The sequence below is a fragment of the Chrysemys picta genome, chromosome 8 (assembly GCF_011386835.1).
Source record: "Chrysemys picta bellii isolate R12L10 chromosome 8, ASM1138683v2, whole genome shotgun sequence".
Classification (NCBI taxonomy): domain Eukaryota; kingdom Metazoa; phylum Chordata; order Testudines; family Emydidae; genus Chrysemys; species Chrysemys picta.
In genome coordinates this window covers 22328243-22346741 of record NC_088798.1, presented here as the reverse complement: position 1 = coordinate 22346741, position 18499 = coordinate 22328243, and the positions used below count along the sequence as shown (strand labels likewise).

At 43.0% G+C, this 18499-nt stretch overlaps 1 long non-coding RNA gene across 1 annotated transcript in view; it reads left to right on the top strand.

The window, feature by feature from the left end:
* LOC135972992 (uncharacterized) overlaps window positions 1–17365 on the top strand; it is a 60485-nt gene extending 43120 nt beyond the window's left edge. Inside the window, exons 2-3 of the long non-coding RNA XR_010589659.1 lie at window positions 12413–12601; window positions 17069–17365. This is a non-coding gene — a long non-coding RNA (uncharacterized LOC135972992). The remainder of the gene's footprint in view (window positions 1–12412; window positions 12602–17068) is intronic.
* Window positions 17366–18499: the final 1134 nt, after the last annotated feature.

Sequence of the window (18499 nt, the reverse complement as noted above, 5' to 3'; positions counted from 1 at the left end):
CGTCACTTGTGGGACAGGAACACACGAATGGCTATACTGTGTCAGATCAAAGGTCCATCTAGCCCAGTTTCCCGTCTTCCAACAGTGGCCAATGCCAGGTGGCCCAGAGGGAATGAACAGAACAGGTAATCATCAAGTGATCCATGCCCTGTCGCCCAGTCCCAGCTTCTGGCAAACAGAGGCTAGGGACAAAATCCCTGGATAACAGTCATTGATGGACCCATCCTCCATGAATTTATCTAGTTCTTCTTTGAACTGTGTTGTTAGTGTCTTGGCCTTCACAACATCCTCTGGCAAAGAGTTCCACAGGTTGACTGTGCATTGTGTGAAAAAAATACTTCCTTTTTTGTTTGTTTTAAACCTGCTTCCTATTAATTTCATTTGGTGCCCCCTAGTTCTTGTGTTATGAGAAGGAGTAAATAACACTTCCTTATTTACTCTCTCCATACTTGTCATGATTTTATAGACTTCTATCATATCACCCCTTAGTCATTTCTTTTCCAAGTGGAAAAGTCCCAGTCTTATTGATCTCTCCTCATATGGAAGCCATTCCATACCCCTAATCATTTTTGTTGCCCTTTTCTGAACCTTTTCCAATTCCAATAGATCTTCTCTAGATACCCCAACATTCTGTTCACTTTTTTGACTGCTGTTGCACATTGAGTGGATGTTTTCAGAGAACTATCCACAATGACTCCAAGATCTTTCTTGAGTGGTAACAGCTAATTTAGACCCCATCATTTTATGGGTATAGATGGGATTCTTTTCTAATGTGCATTACTTTGCTTTTATCAACACTGAATTTCATCTGCCATTTTGTTACCTAGTTTTGAGAGATCCTTTTGTAGCTCTTCGCAGTCTGCTTTGGACTTAACTATCTTGAATAGTTTTGTATCATCTGCAAATTTTGCCACCTCACTGTTTACCCCTTTTTCCAGATCATTTATGGATATGTTGAAGGATCTCCAAGATGATTATTTGGACAAAATTCTTCTTTAGCACTCTTCCAAGTTCCCTGAAGTCCACCTATTTATATGTGATCCCTTGCAACACCGTGTCATTGACTTTAATGTGACCCATCACCAATGGATCCTTGCCTATGGACTTCAGAAGCCTATTCAGTTTTAGTGATGTCTCGTCTCTTGGCTCTGAGAAGACGGCACACCACTCTGCTGTCCCCCTGACTCTTGCAGAATATTCTTTCAGTTCTTCTGAGTAATGAATCCCCAACAAGGATCATCTGTCTTCCTTGAGCAGGTGGAGAATGCTTTGCGAGCAGGCTTAATTTTCTTACAGGTTGGGTCGAGCAGCCATCCACAGGTGTGTCCTGTACATCTCTCCATTCCCTAGGGTCAGCTGGCTCTTGAGAAATATCTTCCAGTTTCCACATTGAGAACCTGGTATTGATTGGAAACTTCTAGTTGTGTGGAGTTTCTCCTGATCCTCTTCTCTCTGAGCACTACAGCCTGCCCATCCTCCTCTGTATCCAGGCACATAGAATGCTGCCTTAACCTTTTGTCTCTTCTGGTTACAGACAGCCAAGCCTCTTCTGACTTCCTCTTTCTGACTCCTGGGGTGATCAGTTCCTTTCTTTCTTGAAACTAGGGGACTGCTGTTTCCTGAACCCGACTGTGTGGGAGCTCCATAGCATCTCTACTAGCCCTTCCAATCCAAGAATCTTTCTTCCAGCACAGCCACCAATTTGCACTTCATATTCAGGAAATCCTTTCTGGCAAGTCCACTACCACTACTTCTTGCTAAATGTACAGCACACTAGCCTGTCCTGTGTTAACTGCTCAGATGGACATCAACGGGCACTATGGAACTTTTACCACATGGTAGCAGGGTCCACCCAGCCAGTTGGTGTGTGGCAGGCTACTGTACTGTATGTTCACACCCTGGCTTGCTGTGCACTAAGTGACTGGGAAGACAAACCCTTTGAGAAATCATGTATATGTTCATTGAATTTCCCATAGATAAACTTTAGGGAACTTTAGTAGCAGCTTGATAGTCGTTCAGAAAATTCCATGAGGAAGCCAGTGGGGAGCGTAAAGCAGCCTGTGTAGACATAGTTGCATTTTAGAAACCAAAGTATCATGAGGATACCACACTGGTTTTAGCAATGGACTCTCATATCCTGCAGATGGATTTGCTTAAAGCAGTCCCTTCTTCCTTCCCTAGATATTTGCTGTAGTAGAGCCAGCTGTAGAATACAAGCAAATCATGAATATAGATTCATAGATTCTAGGACTAGAAGGGACCTCGAGAGGTCAGAGTCCAGTCCTCATGGCAGAACCAAATACTGTCTAGACCATCCCTGATAGACATTTATCTAACCTACTCTTAAATATCTCCAGAGATGGAGATTCCACAACCTCCCTAGGCAATTTATTCCAGTGTTTAACCACCCTGACAGTTAGGAACTTTTTCCTAATGTCCAACCTAAACCTCCCTTGCTGCAGTTTAAGCCCATTGCTTCTTGTTCTATCCTTAGAGGCTAAGGTGAACAAGTTTTCTCCCTCCTCCTTATGACACCCTTTTAGATACCTGAAAACTGCTATCATGTCCCCTCTCAGTCTTCTCTTTTCCAAACTAAACAAACCCAATTCTTTCAGCCTTCCTTCATAGGTCATGTTCTCTAGACCTTTAATCATTCTTGTTGCTCTTCTCTGGACCCTTTCCAATTTCTCCACATCTTTCTTGAAATGCAGTGCCCAGAATTGGACACAATACTCCAGTTGAGGCCTAACCAGCGCAGAGTAGAGCGGAAGAATGACTTCTCGTGTCTTGCTCACAACACACCTGTTAATACATCCCAGAATCATGTTTGCTTTTTTTGCAACAGCATCACACTGTTGACTCATATTTAGCTTGTGGTCCACTATAACCCCTAGATCCCTTTCTGCCGTACTCCTTCCTAGACAGTCTCTTCCCATTCTGTATGTGTGAAACTGATTGTTCCTTCCTAAGTGGAGCATTTTGCATTTGTCTTTGTTAAACTTCATCCTGTTTATCTCAGACCATTTCTCCAATTTGTCCATTTTGAATTATGACCCTGTCCTCCAAAGCAGTTGCAATCCCTCCCAGTTTGGTATTATCTGCAAACTTACTAAGCGTACTTTCTATGCCAATATCCAAGTCGTTAATGAAGATATTGAACAGAGCTGGTCCCAAAACAGACCCCTGCAGAACCCCACTTGTTATGCCTTTCCAGTAGGATTGGGAACCATTAATAACAACTCTGAGTACGGTTATCCAGCCAGTTATGCACCTACCTTATAATAGCCCCATCTACCAACCACCCAAGTAGCCCTTATTACACATTTTTTGTAGTTCAGGTACCTTGAAAAAACAATGGAAATATATACACTGTAATATGCACATAATGAATACTAACTTTATTTATTATGTTGTGAATTATGCAGAGACAGAAAAACTGCTATCATTTTAAAAAAGAAAAATGGAAAGCCTTTTTAGGCTTTGTGCAGCATAAGCCTGACCTTTTAAATACATATCTGGAGATTACTTGGGTTATGTTTGACAGGAGTCTGTCATCTAGCTAAAGTTGAGGATGACTAAGGGTTCAACAGAAGCAAATCAGACTCTAAATTCAAGTGTTAACCTAAGAGAGCACTGCATTTAAGTACCCTACCATAGTAGATTTAAAAAGAAATAGTTTAGTATGTTGTTCAATAGCTGCAAAAATGTTTATCATCTAAAATTCTTAACAAATAAAACGTTCATCACAATTGTATACCCAGCTATTCTGCACTGTGCATGGTATGTAGTCAACTGCTAGTACCACAATAAATGGGGACTTTTTGTTAATCAAAGATTGTTGTCTATCAGTGTTGCTCTTGTGACTTGAGCGGAGTGCCTTATTAACAACAATTAGTTTTAGGGAAAAATATACAGGTATATACATTTATAGTTTAAACTTATTTGTAACTGCATGGTTCCTCTATTACTCAATAGACGAGCCAAAATAAGATTTTTTTAAACATTTAATACTACTTTAAAGTGAACTTATAGAGTAGCATGATATTGAAAATTAAAATATTAGTCACTAAAAGGAATAATTCCTGCTGAATAGTATGGCTGTTTTTAAACTGGGTGGGCTTCTTTCTGGGTTGAGACACCCACAAATCAGCAGAAACTCCATTGACGTTAGTCGAGTTACACCAGTGTAAAACTAAGTGAAGTCACCATCAAGCCTTTATGCTATAAAATGTAAACACAATGTAAACATACTTATTCAGAAATGCAAGCAATTTTTCACAATAACACGATGTTTCAAAGTAACAGTTTGTGACTGGTGTCACTACAGTTAGTATTCCTCATATCCCAATGAGTCTGTTCGATTTTAACAGATATTTACATAGCAGATTATTCGTTAAGAAATGTAGCCAAAGATTTGTTCGTTTGCTGTGATGTTACTCCCAAATTCAGTACAGTGTAAAAATCTCTTAACTGCACTATATTTGCCGTCTTTAATTCTAAAACTGACAAGGCAAAGAACTTCAGTAACAAATCCACATAATCTCTTTAGCCAGATGCACACAGTGAATAAATAATACTACTGTTTCATAAAGGGCCTGGGAAATCCTACTCTGCGAATAGCACCTTGGCAGTGTATAGTAGTTATTTGGAAAGAAAGTCGGACACTTCAAAATTTCAATTCTAACCAATGTGGGCCTGATTCTCTCCTCTCTGACGCTAGAATAATGCCACTGACTTAAATGGAGTTACTCCTGATTTACACTAGTGTGGCTTAGGAGAATGAGGTCATATGATTGAAGTGTTTTTGTATCAAGGTTCCTCAGAGCAAATGAAACACAGCTCTGATTCTGAGCTGCAGTAAACTGATAAAGCTCCACTAAAATATAAATCAGCCTGGTTTTATCATCTGAGGATCTGTTAGATGTAGCGCATTTTCTAAATCAAGGGAAAACAAATCTTCAGCAATTAAAAAAGATTTGATTTACATTCACTGTTCCATGATTATGGCAAGAGAATATTTAAATCAAGGACTAGAATAAGAGATTAGTAACCTCTACTTGTTATGTTTGCACAGCAACTCTCAAAGGTGCTGACTTCCCCAGTTCCCAGGGGGGTGCTCAACCCCAACTCTGCCCCATTTTGCCCCCCTCCCCCTGCCTCTTTCTGCCCCCACTGTTCCCTCACACCTCCACACCGCTGAACAGCTGATGGAGGCAGGTGGGAGGTGCTGGGAGGGAGGGGGAGGAGCTGATCCGTGGGGCTGCCAGTGGGTGCTGAGCACCCACTATTTTTTTTTTCCATGGGTGCTCCAGAGTCAGCGCCTATAATAACTCTACATTCTCCAGTGTCCCTCTGTGCCAGTCCAGACTGACTCCCAGCAAATGGAGTAGGAGAATGAAGCAATGCTTTGTGACCTCACAAAAGTGAGGAGACAAACCTGGTGTACTGCTATTTCTCTTCATAGCAGTTGGTACTGCATCATCTCTGTAGGTTTACACAGATGCCATTTCAAAAGGAACCACTTCACATTAAACTTTTGCCAAACTACCTGATACCTCCCAGCTGCTCCTATCCCTCTGTTTTCTGCTCTTTGGGCTGGTCTACACTGGGGGAGGATCGATCCAAGATACGCAACTTCAGCTACGCGAATAGCGTAGCTGAAGTTGAAGTATCTTGGATCGAATTACCTGGGGTTCACACGGCAGGGGATCGACGGCCGCAGCTCCCCCGTCGACTGCGCTACTGCTGCTCACTCTGGTGGAGTTCCGGAGTCAATGGTGAGCGCGTTCACGGATCAATATATCGCGTCTCGTTAAGACGCGATATACCAATCCCGGATAAATCGATTGCTACCTGCCAATACGGGGATGTACCCCTAGTCTCTTGTTATGGGGGCTGGTGATCTCCCTTCCCCCACCTCTTCCTGCTCAATCCTGGATCTAAGTGACTTCATGTAGAGATGCCCCCACCTCCTCTTCTGAGTATGCACAGACTGCAGAAGCAAGCTCTAAAATTATAGATAATTTGAACTTTGAAGCTCCAGCATCAGCTCCTAGCAGTTCTATAGCTCAGGACTGTTTGGATCTGGTGTTCAGATTCAGTCAGATCTTTACGTGCTACATCAACTGATCTGTAGGCATGAATCCGTTTTGATCTTGTGAATTCAGCAGATGTGTGACTAGCAGTTTGGATGTCACTTTATTCAAAGCATGTTCTACTTATTCATGATTAGCCAAATGCAGTTCAGTGTCCAATAATAAATAATATGCTTAATGAAAAACATAATAGGCACATAAGAATATATAGAAAATGCACTGTGCTATTTAACCAATTAAGTATAAGTGGTTATCTATAAAATAATAGTTGTACTCAGTCATTTACTTAAGGCCAAATGAATGTTTACCCAAGAGATGGGAATTGTTCCATTATTTCAGTTAAAACATATTCATTTCAGATCCTTCTAAAAGCTTAATTAAAAAAAAATTCAAAGTGAACATTTTATTTAAATAAGCTTGACTGAGAGTTACTTTGACAAATGTCAACAAAATCCAAGTGACAAAGCAACCTTCACTTACATTTTGAAACTCCAGAGTATGGGCCAGACTATCCACCTTTCATGAGTGCTCAGAGGAGATACTGTGTGTGCATGTTCTCATTTCCATATTTGGAGGAGGATCATCTGCTTCTGCAGCCGTGTCCCACCAACTCTCAGATCTTGCAGAGGCTTTTTCTTGTTGCCTGGGGACTGCAATTGTGGGAGGGGATAGAACCTGGCTGGGATGGGAAAGGAAGGGGACAGGTCAGGGAGATGTAAACTGTCCCCCTTCTGCTTCACAGAAATCAGTGAAGAAAGATAGTGCTATGTTATCTTCTCCACTGCCCTCTCCCTCCCCAGGAGCAGCCAGAACTGATGGTACAGAGCTTTCACAGGTATGGCCCTAACCTCCTGAAGGAGCTGCTAGGACTAGGAATGTGCCCTATGGTCTCCCCATGCCCTGTTGAATAGGACAATGTGTGATAGGATCATCATGAAGATGTCTTCCATCCAAGGCCAATCCCATGGGTATTTTCCATGGGAAGGGATTATTTGGGCCTCCATTTTGGGGAGAGAGGCAGGACTGGAATTTAGTGTTTATAACCTTTTGTCGAGCTGAAGACTGAAGACTTCTGCTTGTCCATAAACGACTAGAGAATGGGCCACAGGGGTTTCAAGCTGCTTGAAGCTGTCTTGCCATTGTGACTGACCTGTGGTCGAAAGCAGTATTTGTCAAACTACGAGGCTGGCCTCTTTGGCTAGGTTCCAAGCTCTCTAAGCAAAAGCTCAGGCAAGATGAGGAAAATGATAAATGGATTTTGGGTGCGTGATTGGGAATGACCCAAGAACAAAGAAATTGACTGTACATCTATATTTTCAAAATATCCTACTAAAATGTTCTATTTTTCCTTGGAAAGAGATTTCCTTCTCTATTAAAAGTGGGAGTCCTGAGTATTTTTGTATCTTTAGGGAGAACTAAGATGAACTTTGCTGAACCTTGATTTATAGCAATCAACCCAATAGATGAGAGTAATTTAACAATCACTAGTATATTCACTGAGGCTCTGTGGGGGTCTTAAAATTAGTATTGTAGTTCTATGATGGTGGTGAACATCTTCCTACTTAGGGATTAGAATGTTACTGCTGACTTATTTCATATAATAAATTACTAAAGAACCACTGGATGATAATGAATAATGGGGGGAGGGATAGCTCAGTGGTTTGAGCATTAGCCTGCTAAACCCAGGGTTGTGAGTTCAATTCTTGAGGGGGCCACTTAGGGATCTGGGGCAAAATCAGTACTTGGTCCTGCTAATGAAGGCAGGGGGCTGGACTCAATAACCTTTCAAGGTCCCTTCCAGTTCTAGGAGATGGGATATCTTTATTTATTTAAAATGGTTTTCTGTTACATCCCCATGTTGCTCTGGGTCAGACTGGAGCCAGTGACCAAGCAATGAAAGGCTCTGGTGATTCCACTGCCAGTCATCTGATTCAATCTCTTGTCCATCATTGGGTATGTGCCTCTCAAGGAGAATCACTCTGTGGTTTGTCATTTCACTAATGAAACAAGCATCAGGCTCACATCCGAGTCAAATAATAGAAAGGGAGAGCTGACGCAAAGCAAATCCCGAGGGGCTCGGATATTCTGGCAGATCAAATAGTAATTCTTTGTGGCATATATTGCTGTTTTGTTTAACTTTTGTCTACGTTACATAGAATCAAGCAAATTCTAGTCAAACAAAATACTTTGCTGGCAGACCCCATACTTATCCAAGCTAATGAATATAGGTATTTAATGTGTACATTTTAGATAAGAGTGCCTTGATGATCAACAAAATAGGGATTTCTGCTAGATCAGAACACAAGTTTCAAAATCTTCCTCTACCAGACACTCATTTTATTTCTGGAGCCAACAATTTAGGAACACTCTTTGCTTTTAAATCGGAATGAACTGTTCTGCCTTCAGAAGATACAGAACGCAATCCAGCCTTCTCAAATAATTGACTTCTCCATATGACTCCTCCAAGAACTGAAGCACTCAGGTTCTCTATGAAGAAGAGAAGCAAGCACTACTCAAGGGATTTGAGAAGAAATTAATGTCAGGCTTCCACACTCTGATTAAGCCTTGACTGCATTTATGGCTGCTACTGATGAGTTATGACCAGAAAGGTGGGGAAAGTAAGAGACTTCATGCCAGAAATTCTGGAAATGCCATGGCCACTATGGTTTGGAGAAGAGGCGTACACAGCAGTATGGGAAAAGGCTTGTTCAGATCATTAGCTGGTAATTACGCACAGCTGCAGAAGAACCTCTCTAGGGACAAATCAGTAATTATCAGCATATACAGCAGCTATGATATGCCAGCAGTACTTCCTCAAAGACCTCTGAGGAGTTAGAAGAAAGAAAATGGATATGTGGGAGTCTCCATGTTGGAAGGAAATAAAGAACGCTGCTGACTTTGGGTGCTGGCTATATCCAATAGAGCAAAGGTGAGTCATTGTGTTTCCATTGTGGATGAGAGCCTGCACCCTGATGTGAACTGCTTAAGCCTCGATTTTTCACTCCTGAGCTGATGTTTTAGTTCTCTTTAGAATACATTTTGACTCTGGGATTCTCTCTGGAAATTGGATACAGCACAGTAATAAGAAATAACTTCTTTCACAGTGAGATTTTTCATAGGTTACAAGTGGGCTAGCCCTCGTGAATGAAGTAGGGTCCGGTGCTTCCATTTGGCCAATAAAGAGGGCAGGACAACACCTAGATGCTCTAAAGGACCATGGAGATTGAGACAGGGAGAGACCCAGTGACTTGGAGAGGCCTGGTGAATCAGAACTGCCTGAGTGGAAGTCGGGGGCAGGTGAAATCTACCAGAGACTGTATATTTGGGATCTGGGAGAAAACTGAAGTCAGGGGATCAGTCAGCAGGGTTCACTAGCTGGCATCCCTAAGCCAAAAAGCCAGGGATGAAGAGAGCTGAAAGTAGGAGGAACAGCAGAGGAGATACTCGCTGGCTCTAAGCTAGAGCTAAGGGCCAAAGAGGGTTGAAGGCTGGGGAGCAGTGGAGGGGCTTACCTGCTGACATGTCCAGGACCAGAGATTTGAACTCAGTTCTGCAGAAAAGGACCTGAGGATTACAGTGGGCGAGAAGCTGGATATGAGTCAACAGTGTGCCCTTGTTGCTAAGAAGGCTAACAGTATATTGGGCTGCATTAGTAGGAGCATTGCCAGCAGATCAAGGGAAGTGATTAATCCCCTCTATTCGGCACTGGTGAGGCCACATCTGGAGTACTGAATCCAGTTTTGGGCCCCCCACTACAGAAAGGATGTGGACAAATTGGAGAGAGTCCAGCGGAGGGCAATGAAAATGATTTCAGGGCTGGGGCACATTACTTATGAGGAGAGGCTGAGGGAACTGTGCTTATTTAGTCTGCAGAAGAGAAGAGTGAGGGGGAATTTGATAGCAGCCTTCAACTACCTGAAGGGGGGGTTCCAAAGAGGATGGAGCTCGGCTGTTCTCCGTGGTGGCAGATGACAGAACAAGGAGCAATGGTCTCAAGTTGCAGTGCGGGAAGTCTAGGTTGGATATTAGGAAACACTATTTCACTAGGAGCATGGTGAAGCACTGGAATGGGTTACCTAGGGTGGTGGTGGAACCTCCATCCTTAGAGGTTTTTAAGGCCTAGTTTGACAAAGCCCTGGCTGGGATGATTTAGTTGGGGTTGGTCCTGCTTTCAGTAAGGGGTTGGACTAGATGACCTCCTAATCTTCTGACTCTAAGGATTATGATGGCCAGAGGGAGTGAGGGTTCTTCCCCTGGTAGGTTGGGGATGGGGTGCTGTGCTGATACAAGAACAGGGGAAGGACTGACAGAGAATCTGGGCCTGGTCAAAGGCATTGGTGTGTGATTATGTGGGGCATTGTGGGATGGGGTGTTGGATGATGACTCTTTGCACTGGGATGAGAAATGAACTACACATCTACCCCGATATAACACTGATTCAGATATAACGCGGTAAAGTAGCGCTCCAGGGGGGCGGGGCTGCGCACTCCGGCAGATCAAAGCAAGTTTGATATAAGACGGTTTCACCTATAACACGGTAAGATTTTTTTGGCTCCCGAGGACAGCGTTATATTGAAGTAGAGGTATATATGGCTTTGAGGACTTATATTTTGGACCAAGGAGGGTACTATTGTCAGGAGAGCATGCATAGAGTTATTGGGGACTCCTAAGGGGAAACTGAGGCAGGTATGCCTATTGAGCTGTGGTCTGCTGCAGGAGGGCACTCCAGGCAGGGACCATCCTAAAACAAAGATGCTATATAAAATCCTGCTCAAGCCTAATTGCATATTAAATATTTACAATATGGTGACTATGCTTTATATAGCTGGCTGAGTTCTGACATCTGGAAAATATAGCAATACGAGGTCCTGAAGAATTTCAAATTTTCATTATGATATTTTTGGCATCCCATACCACATGCATATTCATGTTTTTGAAAACACTTCATATTTCTATAGATTTCTTCTTTGTATGCAGGTGCAATTATAGATTCATGAATACAGCTAATCACTTTTAATACTTACAGGAATGCAGCCATTGCATTGAAATCTTCTGATTTTTTTTTTTTTCTGATGGGGCTGTGTAGGATGTTCAGTGAATGAATTATAAAATCTAGAGTAGTCTCCAAGACCTGTGGAAAAACTTCTTGCTTAAGGCCAACTCATCAGAGTTTAATTTCTTTTCTCTTTAGAGAAAGAAAAAGAAAAATTACTCTTGGCAATAAGGAATTCTCTTATCCTACTTATCCAGAAGGTCCAAATTGGCTTTCTTATTAAAGATGAATAAAAACATTCATGGTAGATAATTTATTCAACAAATTGTAACCTTTTTTTTTTTTTTTTTTTTTTTACAATTTGTCCAAAAAAAGCTTTTGATTTTTATATAGTTGCTATTTGACATTTATTCATCAAATAATTATGACGGATTTGGAGCTGCCCTCTGATTTATGTCCTCTGTATGTTGAACTAATTATTAGGATGTTTACTATATGAATATAATGGTGTAGCTCAACAGGGCACTATCTGGAAAAGCAAGTAGGAAAGAAAAGAATGGCTCAAGATGGCCCATTTCTCAGCAAACACTTGAATTAAGGAACAATGCCAGAAAAATAAACTGTTAAAATAAGCAATACTTTTTCTTTTATAACACTGTCTGATCAACATAGACCCATGGCCATTGGTCCTGAATGGAAGAGTGGCAGGTGTTGACTCAGCCAGACCTTCCAAATAAGCATAGTTGATACACAGGGTATTGTGGCCCAGGTCCCAGTCTACGAGTGGGAGAATTGTGAAATTCCACCCCGAGACAGGTGAAGGCATGACATCTGAGACCTGAGGGGATGAGCTCAGAGACCAGGAAGGGGTCATTGGTGCAGCTAGCCCTGTAACCATGACAGGATTCTCTGACTGCCATGTGCAGTTCCTTGGAAGTTTTTAACATTCAGGTTCAAGTTTAATACATGCCATTGCATTATCTTTATGTGGGGCTCAAGCACTTGAGAGAAGAGAGTCTTGAGAGAAGTCCTGCAGCCCTATAAAGGGTCATAGAGTCTGCCATCCTATTACAACTCCTCTCTGGGATTTCAGGTTTATTTTTGCATGTGTGTGGGTGGGTCTGTATAAAATACATAAGACATCAGAGTCTGTTCACATTTCCTTCATACAGCATAAATCCTTAAACTCAAAATAAACTATGTAGAAACACCCAACAGTATTCAGAGATCAGCTTTTATGTCTCCAGCTCCCTGTGCTAGACTTCCTCCTTCCCACAAACAAAACCTTACTAGGCTAAGCTTCACCTGCTTTTTTTCAATTCAGGAAGGCACCCTGAAACCCTCTACAGGGATTCAACCCCAAAAACCTGACTACACACTCTGGTTCAGGATGTGCTTCTCCAAAGGGGTACCAGAAGACCTATGTCACCCATCCCAAACCCCTCCTCCTGCAGATTTTGTTGCACTCATCAAGCAAGGAACAGAAACCATGCTGAGATCATTGAGACCACAGGTAGGATTTCGAAAACCAGCCAACGAATTCACTACACTATTTGTGATCAAATGTGGCAAAAGACCACTTTGGCTTAACCACGAGATCTTGCACGATCTAAAAAATAAAAAGGAGTCATATAAAAAATAGAAACTAGGACAGATTACAAAGGATGAATATAGGCAAACAACACAGGAATGCAGGGGCAAGATTAGAAAGGCAAAGGCACAAAATGAGCTCAAACTAGCTACGGGAATAAAAGGAAACAAGAAGACTTTTTATCAATACATTAGAAGCAAGAGGAAGACCAAAGACAGGGTAGGCCCACTGCTTAGTGAAGAGGGAGAAACAGTAACAGGAAACTTGGAAATGGCAGAGATGCTTAATGACTTCTTTGTTTCGGTCTTCACCGAGAAGTCTGAAGGAAGGCCTAACATAGTGAATACTAATGGGAAGGGGGTAGGTTTAGTGGATAAAATAAAAAAAGAACAAGTTAAAAATCACTTAGAAAAGTTAGATGCCTGCAAGTCACCCGGGCCTGATGAAATGCATCCGAGAATACTCAAGGAGCTAATAGAGGAGGTATCTGAGCCTCTAGCTATTATCTTTGGAAAATCATGAGAGACGGGAGAGATTCCAGAAGACTGGAAAAGGGCAAATATAGTGCCCATCTATAAAAAGGGAAATAAAAACAACCCAGGAAACTACAGACCAGTTAGTTTAACTTCTGTGCCAGGGAAGATAATGGAGCAAGTAATTAAGGAAATCATCTGCAAACACTTGGAAGGTGGTAAGGTGATAGGGAACAGCCAGCATGGATTTGTGAAGAACAAATCGTGTCAAACCAATCTGATAGCTTTCTTTGATAGGATAACGAGCCTTGTGGATAAGGGTGAAGCGGTGGATGTGGTATACCTAGACTTTAGTAAGGCATTTGATACGGTCTCGCATGATATTCTTATCGATAAACTAGGCAAATACAATTTAGATGGGGCTACTATAAGGTGGGTGCATAACTGGCTGGATAACCGTACTCAGAGAGTTGTTATTAATGGTTCCCAATCCTGCTGGAAAGGCGTAACGAGTGGGGTACCGCAGGGGTCTGTTTTGGGACCGGCTCTGTTCAATATCTTCATCAACGACTTAGATATTGGCATAGAAAGTACGCTTATTAAGTTTGCGGATGATACCAAACTGGGAGGGATTGCAACTACTTTGGAGGACAGGGTCATAATTAAAAATGATCTGGACAAATTGGAGAAATGGTCTGAGTTAAACAGGATGAAGTTTAACAAAGACAAATGCAAAGTGCTCCACTTAGGAAGGAAAAATCAATTTCACACATACAGAATGGGAAAAGACTGTCTAGGTAGGAGTACGGCAGAAAGGGATCTAGGAGTTATAGTGGACCACAAGCTAAATATGAGTCAACAGTGTGATGTTGTTGCAAAAAAAGCAAACATGATTCTGGGATGTATTAACAGGTGTGTTGTGAGCAAGACACGAGAAGTCATTCTTCCGCTCTACTCTGCTCTGGTTAGGCCTCAGCTGGAGTATTGTGTCCAGTTCTGGGCGCCGCATTTTAAAAAAGATGTGGAGAAATTGGAGGGGGTCCAAAGAAGAGCAACAGGAATGATTGAGGGTCTTGAGAACATGACCTATGAAGGAAGGCTGAAAGAATTGGGTTTGTTTGGTTTGGAGGGGAGAGGACTGAGAGGGGACATGATAGCAGTTTACAGGTATCTAAAAGGGTGTCATAAGGAGGAGGGAGAGAACTTGTTCACCTTAGCCTCTAAGGATAGAACCAGAAACAATGGGTTTAAACTGCAGCAAGGGAGGTCTGGGTTGGACATTGGGAAAGAGTTCCTAACTGTCAGGGTGGTTGGACACTGGAACAAATTGCCTAGGGAGGTTGTGGAATCTCCGTCTCTGGAGATATTTAAGAGTAGGTTAGATAAATGTCTATCAGGGATGGTCTAGACAGTATTTGGTCCTGCCATGCGGGCAGGGGACTGGACTCGATGACCTCTCGAGGTCCCTTCCAGTCCTATAATCTATGAATCTATGAATCCCCAAAGGAAAATCATTAGTATTTTAATGGAGTCATTTCAAATAATGAGTATAATTGTGATCTGCTTGGAGGCATTCTGTGGGCAGAAAGATGCTGAATTCATGGAAGTCATAGTGCTGCATTTTCTCATATGATCTGGCCTCTTTGTGGCATTCGAGGTGCAAAGGGGACAGAACCTGGCTACCACTATGTAGCAGAGAATTTCCTCAGGGGTGGGGGGAACTCCCTGGTAGAGCTCATGTGCTGAATGCAGGCCTGTACGTCTAACACCTCTTCATGACCTAACAGGCTAGTCGGGGATGGAGTGGGGTGTCACAGCTCCCCTCCACCATGGCCATCCTGCACTTTGCATCAGGGCTGGGACTGACCGTGAGAACTGGGGAGCCCCAACCCAATCACATTAGTCACTGCAGCCAGCTTGCAAAGATCTAGTCACTTCCACCACCACCCCCCGCATTTACTGAGGCACCTACTTCATCTTGCGTTTTCTTTCTCCTGACAAAACCAAACATACTTCATATTCCTCAAAGCTCCTATTGATCTGCTTAACTCTTTCAATATTTTATTTGTTGTTCTTACCTTTTCTCTCTCTGGCTTGTCTGATTATCTCCCCCTGCCCCGCTCTTCCCTACCCCTCTTTATAGTACAGGCTCCTCTTTTACCATCAGATATTTGAGCAGTACGTCACAAAGCCACAATGTCTGCTTCTTTCTTGTATTTTTATGAATTGGAGGAATTATTTATTGCACCTTAATTAAGATGTCACTGAAAATGTTCCAGGCTCCTTTTATATCAGTGCAGCTAGATTCACCCCTTATCAGTGAATGTGTTTTCATCCCCTAGAACTTGTGGGGATAGCTACATCAGAAGCAGGGCCGGTGCAAGGAAGTTTCGTGCCCTAGGTGAAACTTCCACCTTGCACCCCCCCAGCCCTGCGGCAACTCCCTGCCCCCCCCCTGCCCTGAGGTGCCCCCCCACCCGTGGTAGCTCCCCACCCCCGGGGAGCTGTGCGGCAGCTCCCCACCCCAGCTCAGCTCTGCTCCGCCTCCTCCTCGAGCACGCCGCCCCCGATCTAATTCTCCTCCCCTCCCAGACTTGCGGCACCAAACAAGCAAGCCTGGGAGGCGGGACAAGTGGAGCAGCGACGGCGTGCTCGGGGAGGGGGCGTAGCAGAGGTGAGCTGGGGTGGGGAGCCCTGCGGCAGCTCCTCCCCCGCCCTGAGGCACCCCCCCCCCCCCCCCGTGGCAGCTCCCCACCCCCCTGCCCGGGGAGCCGTGCGGCAGCTCCCCACCCCAGCTCACCTCTGCTCCGCCATCTCCCCGAGCACGCCGCCCCTGATCTAATTCTCCTCCCCTCCCAGGCTTGCGGCGCCAAACAGCTGATTGGTGCTGCAAGCCTGGGAGGCGGGAGAAGTGGAGCGGCTGCTGCGCTGGGTGAGGGAGTCTGAGCCGCACATGTCAGCGCGCCGCTAGCAGCCCAGCCCAGGAACGCTGTAAAAAAAATTGGGAGCACCGCTTTTTGGTGCCCCCAAATCTTGGCGCCCTAGGCAACCACCTAGTTTGCCTTAATGGTAGCACCAGCCCTGATCAGAAGTTAATCTTGGGGAAGGGAAATGGTGGTGCTGCAGCTGCTTTTCCCCCAAAGTGCAGTTGGAGGAGTGGCAGCTTTACAATTTGTTCAGGCTTCCATATAAGTTCCACTGGTGGAAGCTGACAGGGAGATGTGTTGAATCTACTTCCCTCTCTTGGACAGCCCGACCTACTTTGGGGACTGTGCCAAATGACTCTTAACACAATTATGGAGTGGGGTTGCAGGCAACTTGCATTGTTGTTCTGCTTGAGGCTGATGTAAGGGGCCCGCAATCTTCCAGGGGACAGTTTCTGCCAGTGTACAATGCAGGGAGTGCATCTTGCCCATGGAGTTTATACTTCCTCCAACTGCGTCATGCTCACTAGATTTCTTAAAATCTAATCCCCTAAAACTCCTGTTCTTGCAACCCTTTCCTTAGTATTGCTATGCCAAATGTCACCAAGTGGCATTGTTTCATGTAGTCTTCTAGGTTCTTTTTTTTTCTTTTCCTTTTTTTTTTAATTGTGTGAGCAAGGTTTTGTCTTGGAATAAATATTTCTATGGTTGATAGTTTGGTAAACCAAAGGCCTTTGGCAGAAGTCATGATGAGCAGTAAAAGAGTTTGCTCTCTGTCTTAACCTCTCTGCTCAAATAAAATCAATTCTTGTAACAACATTGCTTCCTTGGAGACAGGTATTGGTATATGGACTGGGATTTGTGGAAGAGGGAATTGCCTGTATGCTGTTTGACTGCCTCTGTTCCAGGACTGCTGCATATATGTAAATAAAGCAAGTTGTTTTGTAGAATATACCCTGAGCCTAAATCACTGATTTCTTCTCCATTGCAAGGTCCCATACTTCAGCTACTATTCAGCAGACTGCCATGCAGAAGGTCAAAATGGGGACACTGTTGTCAGAAGACAGAGCAACAGTAGATTGAATTCAAGTAGCTCATGGGCCTAGCACCAACCTTCCCTACCACTTTTACATTCTCAGTCAAGTCTTCTACTTTCTTGTCAGAATATATCTAACTCCCTTATCCTTTGCTGTCTAGTCTAATATAATATGTCTAAGCATTTGTACTGTACTCATCACCATAACATTAAAACTGGATCCCTCAGACCTCGTATCATATTTGATGCCTTAAATTGTGTTCTCTCGAAAGCAAAGGTGTCCTTCAGGAGGACAATACAGAGCCACTACACCACACAGCATTCCAGATGGAGTCTGTCATGCCTGTTGCAATGATTTATTCACAGAAGCAAGAGATCCAAATAGGGACCTCAATGTGGATTCTTTGTGCCAAATTCTGTCATGGAGTATGCAGGTGCATGTCCCTGGAGCTGAATTTGGCCCCTTCGATTCATTACATTGTTTAGATAAAAATATTTTGTGTGGCTCATTAAAAGGAGGAATGGAGCAGACCATTAAAATGTTTCCAAAAATAATCATCAATTTGCTGTTCAGACTGCCTCATCTGTTGTGGTCATTTAACTGCATTTCCCCCATCACATAAAAATGTGTAAAAGTAAGAAGACTCAAATTCTTACACTACAATGCCACCACAAGTTTGATCTAGTTCCCTAGTTCTTTTGGAGTATTTTTGTTTGGTTCCTTAAGTTGTAATTGGCATTCCCTCTTTACATGTTGTACAACATTTGTGTGTTTCTCCTTCAGATCTGTTTCTGGAAGTGGGCAGATAAGATCAATTTTAGAAGGATAAGATCCTTAAGTATTACAAACATTAGTTAACACTTCAGAGCATGCTAAAATGCATACAGTGAACCAATTAAAAGTTTTACATTTATATTGTTAGAGATAAAATAAGTGCATTTGGGAAAACAACTTAGCCATCTTACCCTTTGCTGTGGATCAGTGTTTCTTAAAGAGAGATGTGGCAATTGCATGCTTTATTACAGTGTTTTCTCTGACTTGAAATTCTAGACTGGTGCTAAGATTTCACTGAAGGTGTTTATAACGCAAACTTTTTGGGTTCTGGTTTGCTGTAATGCATCTGTTCAATATGCCTTCTGCAACTTGAAAATACAAGTTAAACCTGCTAACCAGGAAATATAAGAAAGGAAGTGGTTTTTCTTTTGAAATTTATTTTATACTGAAATATATCCAGTCTCTGAAAATGGAGTATGAAAAATATTGGTGACATTTTTTAAAAGGATGTAAGAGAACTAGACACCGAAATCTATTGGGCACCCTCCTCCCTTAGGCTTCTTTGAAAATCCCAGCCTGTTTCTTGTCTTACTCCCCCCTCACCTCACTTCT